This window comes from Orycteropus afer, unplaced genomic scaffold (genome assembly GCF_000298275.1).
Source record: "Orycteropus afer afer isolate SDZICR_OR568_19922 unplaced genomic scaffold, OryAfe1.0 scaffold00159, whole genome shotgun sequence".
Taxonomy (NCBI): Eukaryota; Metazoa; Chordata; class Mammalia; order Tubulidentata; family Orycteropodidae; genus Orycteropus; species Orycteropus afer.
The window spans coordinates 3,338,431-3,344,430 of NW_006921746.1; positions in this window are offsets into that span (position 1 = coordinate 3,338,431).

Below are 6,000 nucleotides of genomic sequence, written 5' to 3' on the forward strand. Positions count from 1 at the left end.
AGGCGTTTTTTGTCCCTGGTAAGATTTATTCCCAAGTATTTTATTTATTTATTTTTGGTAGCTATTGTAAATGGTCTTGATTTCCTTATTTCTTTTTCAACAATCTCTTTGCTGATGTAGAGGAATCCAACTGATTTTTGGATGTTAGTTGATCTTGTATCCTGACACGATGCTAAGTCTCTCACTTAGTTCCAGTGGAGTTTTGACTGAGTCTCCTCAGTTTTCTAGGTATAATATCGTATCATCAACAAATAAGGAAAGTATGACTTCTTCCTTACCAATCTGGATGACTTTGATTTCCCTTTCTTGCCTTATTGCCCTGGCCAGGACTTCCAATATGATGTTGAATAGAAGTGGTGATAGAGGGCATCCTTGTCTGGTTCCTGTTCGCAAGGGGAATGGTTTCAATCACTCTCCATTGAGAATAATTTTGGCTGTTGGTTTTGCATAGATGCCCTATATTATGTTGAGGAATGTCCCTTCTATTCCTATTTTGCTGAAAGTTTTGATCAGGAATGGGTGTTGGATTTTATCAAATGCCTTTATGCATCAACTGATATGATCATATGGTTGTTTTTCTTTGTTTTATTTGTGTGGTGGATGACGTTTATTGTTTTTCCAATGTTGAACCATCCCTGCATACCTGATATGAACCCCACTTGGTCATGATGAATGATTTTCCTGGTACGTTGTTGCAGTCTATTGGCTAGGATTTTGTTGAAGATTTTTGCATCTGTATTCATGAAGTTTGTAGTTTTCCTTTGGAATGATGTCTTTGCCTGGTTTTGGTATCAAGATTGTGCTTGCTTCAAAAAATGAGTTAGGGAGGATCCCATCTTTTTCTATGTTTTGGAATAATTTGAGTAGGATTGGTGTTAGTTCATCTCTGAATATTTGGTAGAATTCTCCAGTGAAAATGTCAGGGCCTGGACTTTGTTTTGTTGGTAATTTTTTGATAACCTGTTCAATTGGTTCTTTTGTTATGGATCTGTTCAACTTTTCCACATCAGTCTGTGTTATTTTAAGTAAGTGGTGTGTTTCTAGAAATCTGTCCATTTCTTCTAGATTTTAAAATTTCTTGGCATACAGTTCCTCATAGTATCCTGATATTATCCTTTTTATTTCTGTTGGTTCAGTTGTGATGTCACCAATTTCATTTCTTGTTCATGTTATTTGTATTCTTTCCTGTTTTCCTTTGCTATATTTGGCAGTACTTTGTTGATTTTATTAATCTTTTCAAAAAACCAACTCCTGGTCTTGTTGATTTTTTGTATTGTCTTTCTATTTTCTGTTGCATTGATTTCTTCTCTAATATGTATCAGTTCCTTTCTTCTGGTAACTGTAGGTTTCTCTTGCTATTCTTTTTTCTAATTGTGGGAGATGTTGATTTAAAGTGTTGATTTTGGCTCTTTCTTCTTTCTTGTTGTGTACATTAATTGCTATAAATTGATCTCTGATCATTGCTTTTGCTGTGTCCCAAAGATTTTGGTATGCTGTGTTTTCATTCTTGAAATCAAATTTGATTCAAGGAATATTCGAATTTCACTTTTTATTTCTTTCTTTCCCAGTCTTTCTTAAGGAGGGTTTTGATCAGATTCCACGCGTTTACTCTTTTTCTGTTGATCTTCCTATTGTTGATTTCTAATTTGATAGCATTATGATCTGAGAAGATGCTTTGCAGTATTTCAATCATTTTGTACTTATTAAGGCTTCCTTTATGGCCTAACATATAGTCTATCATGGAAAATGTTCCATTGGCACTGGAAAAGAATGTGTATTGTGCTGTTGTTGGGTGAAGAGCTCTGTAGATGTCTATAAGATCAAATTGGTGGACTGCACTGTTTAGCTCTTCTGCATCTTTGTTGAGTTTCATTCCAGTTGTTCTATCTTTCATTGAAAGTGGTGTACTAAAGTCTACCACTATTACTGTGGAGTCATCTATTTGCCTTTTCAACTCTTTTAAGGTCTGATTTATGTATTTTGGGATTCTTTCATTGAGTCCATAGATATTTATTATGGTTATATCTTCTTGCTTGGTTGATCTTTTAATCATTATATAATATCTTTCCTTGTCTTGTATGGTGGTTTTTGTCTTAATGTCAATTTTATCAGAAATCAATATTGCCACTCCTACTCTTTTACGGTTGCCATTTGCTTGATATATCTTTTTATAACCTTTGATTTTTAGTCTATTTTTGTCTTTGTCTCTAAGGTGTGTCTCTTGTAGACAGCATATTGATAGGTTTTGTTTTCTTATCCAATCTGCAACTCTCCATCTCTTGAGTGGTGCATTTAATCCATTAACATTCAGTGTAATTATTGACAAATATGAATTAGTTTCTGTCATTTTGTTATATGTTTTTTCATGATGTACTTAGTTTCATTGTTCCATATAATTTTCTGTGCTGAGCTCATTATGTTTATGCATCATGTTTTCATTTCTTTGTCGCTGTTGTTTTAGTATTTGCTGAATATTTGTGCTTGTCCTGTTTTTTATTGTGATGTGAAGGTTTATCATTTTCCTTTGAGGTTACCCTGTGTTTTATAATAATTTTCTCCCCAAGTTTAGAACAGCCCATTCTATCTTGAAACTCTCTTGACATCCTCACCCCTTAGAAGTTCTGTAACTACACAGTGTATTTCCTCTTTATGGTTTGTAGTTGTCCTCATTTGTCAATTGATGTCTCTGGTTCCATGCTTACAATATTGAAACCTTATTTTACTTTAGATATATCCATAGCTGTGGTTACTGGGTTATATCATCTTGTGTGTTAATGGTTGATTTTTCTTTGCTATTTTTGGCTCTCTGTTCAAAAGACTCTCTTTAGTATCTCTTGTAAGATTGATCCAGTTTTAACAACTTTCCTTAATTTCTACTTATCTGGAAATATCCTAATTTGCCAATCATATTTGAGGGACAATTTTGTCAGGTATATAATTCTTGGTTAAATTTTTTTTTTTTTCTCTTTCAGGATTTTATGTATACCATACCATTGTCTTCTCACTCGCGTGCTTTCAGCTGAGAAATAAGAGCTTATTCTTACTGTTTGTCCTTTGTAAGTAACTTTTTGTTTTTCCTGTGCTGCTTTCAGGATTCTTTCTTTGTCTTCGATTTTGTGAGTTAAATGATGATATGTCTTGGTGTTTTCTTTTGGAGTTGATCCTGTTTGGGGTTGATTTGACTTCCGAATGGATATATTCTCATTTTTCATCATATCAGAGAAGTTTTCTTCCAACAAATCTTGGACAATTTTCTCAGTGGTTTTGTTTTTCTCTTCCTGTTCTGGAATTCCAATGACATGGAAGTTATTCCCTTTGATGGTATCCCACATGAACCTTAGACTTTCTTCATTTTGTTTTGATAATTTTTTTTTTTTTTTCTGATAGATCCCTTTCTAAAGAAGTGTTCAAGTATTTGTCTTAAATCTCATTAATTCTGTCTTCCATTGCATCAATTCCACTCCTTCGTCCTTTCAATGTGTTATCTAATTCTGAAAATTTAGTATAAATCTTCTGGATTTCTATCTGTTGATTTAGACTCATTTCTAAATTTTCATTTATTTTGTCATTTTGTTCTTACATTTTCTTCCAAAATTCTTCTAGGGTTTTTTTCTCTGTTTTCCTTGATTAGTCTCTCATCCTTTGAAGATAACTAAATATAATTATTTTGAATTCCTAATCAGGGATGTATTCTGGGTCTGTATCCTGCTCCCTTGTTTCTACCACTTTATCTTGCTTCTTTGTGTGGACTGTGATGGTCTTTTATATCTGAGACATTGTGGCATTGTTGTATTTGGATCTCTTGTTAACTGTTTGAAAAGAAAAGCCAAGGGTAAGTCAGCCTCTTCTTGGTGGTTGTTTATTATTGGCCCATTGGTGGATAAGGAAGTGGTGGCTCTCACTCAGTAAGTGAAGCTGCAGGTGGTGTGGGTGTAGTTGTGTTGTATCGGGGCTGTTGCTTTCTCCCTCTCAGTTAGACAAAAACAACAACTGAATAACCATCACAAAAGTAAAAGCAAATGGACAAAAAACACACCATGTAATAACACAGGAAATATAACCAAAAAAAGAAAAAAGGGGGGGAGGTAACTGCAATATCTGGGGAGAGGGCAAGAAGAGAAAAGTAGAGTAGGAGACTAATGAAGTAAGAAATGGGAAAAATGCAAAAAGAAAAGCAGTGCACTTGGTTAACCACAAGAAAGAAAGAAAAAAAAAATACATCCAGTAACAAGGAAAAGAGAAAAAGCTTACACACTGGAACCAGGAAAGAGAAGAATAAAGAATAATAATAAAAAGGACAAAAGTAATAATAATAGTAGTATTTTTAAAACAGACAAAAACAAACAAACTAAAAAAAAGAAAAAAAAAAAATCAGACCAGGGTGGGACAGGGCACCCAGGCTCCATCTGAGCACACAGACTGGGATGGAATTCCTGCCAGCCTAAAAGGTGGGTAGGAGTGAGGGATGGCTACACCTCCCTTCACAAAGAGGGTGTGGGATATAAGAGTAACAAGGGGAATGTTGTTCTTTTCCAGTCGTTGGTGTCCATAATATCCTTGTAGCTCCTGGCAAGTGGAGATTATCCCTGGAATCTGAGAGAACACAGTAGTTTCGAATATCCAAAATGGTCAAACCACTTGTAAACATTCAAAATGGCTGCACCCTCCAGACAGGAAAATTACACAGCTCAGCCCTACTTCCTCTTCACTGCTTCCCTTTTTGTTCACCAGCCACCAGAGCAGTTCTCTGTACAGTCTCTGGCTAGCAGGGCTGATTTTTATGTTAATTCTTAGGTCCTAATACCACTTGACAATATCTAACCTGTGCTGTCAGGATCGCTGCCAGATTGAAGTTCTGTATATCTGCTTTTTTGGTGTTTCATGCAAATTCTTCTACTAGTTGGAGTTCAGTCCACTTCTATAACCTTCCTTTCAAAGCTCAGTGGTCCAGGATTATGTTCTGTATCTGTGTTAATTGTTTCCCCTTTTCTTTGTTGAAGAGGGTCTGTGCAGTCTTTCTGCCTATTCCAAAACTTACCACTGACTGTTGCCAGATGTTAGGCAAAATATGACTCATATTTTCATTCTTTTGTCATTATTACTTTTGTTTACTCCCTCTGTAAAACAGTGGCAGTTACCTCATTGATTCTTATAAGAATTCAATGTGTTAGTATATCTAAAGTGGTTGTGACAGCATCTGGCACATAGTAGTCCATGTATAAGGCTTAATTGCAGGAGGTCTGGTGGCATAGTTACTAAGGCATTTGACTACTAACCAGAAGGCTTTTGGTTCAAACCAACCAGCCACTCCTAAGAAGGCAGGTTGGGCAATCTACTTCTCTATTGATATTGCCTTGGAAACCAAAGGAGAGGTTGCTATGAGTCTAGACCAATTTCAACTCTGTGTTGATTATTAATCTTGCAACATCCACTAAAACTCCAAACCAAATTCACTGTCATTGAGTCCATTTGGACTCCTAGTGACCTCTTCTTGGGTTTCTGAGACAGTATCTCTACCGAAGTAGATTGCCCAGTGTTCCTTCTGAGTGCCTGGTGGGTTTGAACCACCAGCTTTCTGGGTAACAGTCAAAATTCCTTAGGCACTACCTCTGGGCATGAATACAAAAGTAACTATACCTAGATACCCATGAAGGCCACTGTTGTGATAAGCCTCAGGTGATGACCTCCAAATGGGTCAGGTGGATTTAGGCTGAAAAAAAAAAAAAAAAAAAAAAATTTCAATTTGAATACCAAAAAGATAATTTTGGAGGGATGAGGAATAAAGAGACAAGTTTGATAAATTACACACAATTTTCTTCAACAGTTAATTGAAACAGTCAAGTATGGTCCTCTTTAAAGCAAAGTTAATTATTTAGGGATGGGTATCAGTCATGGGCATCAGTCATCCTCACAACTGGACCAATGAGCAGCATCACAATAAATGGAGAGAAGATTGAGGTTGTCAAGGAATTCACGTTGCTTGGTTCTACAATCGATGCC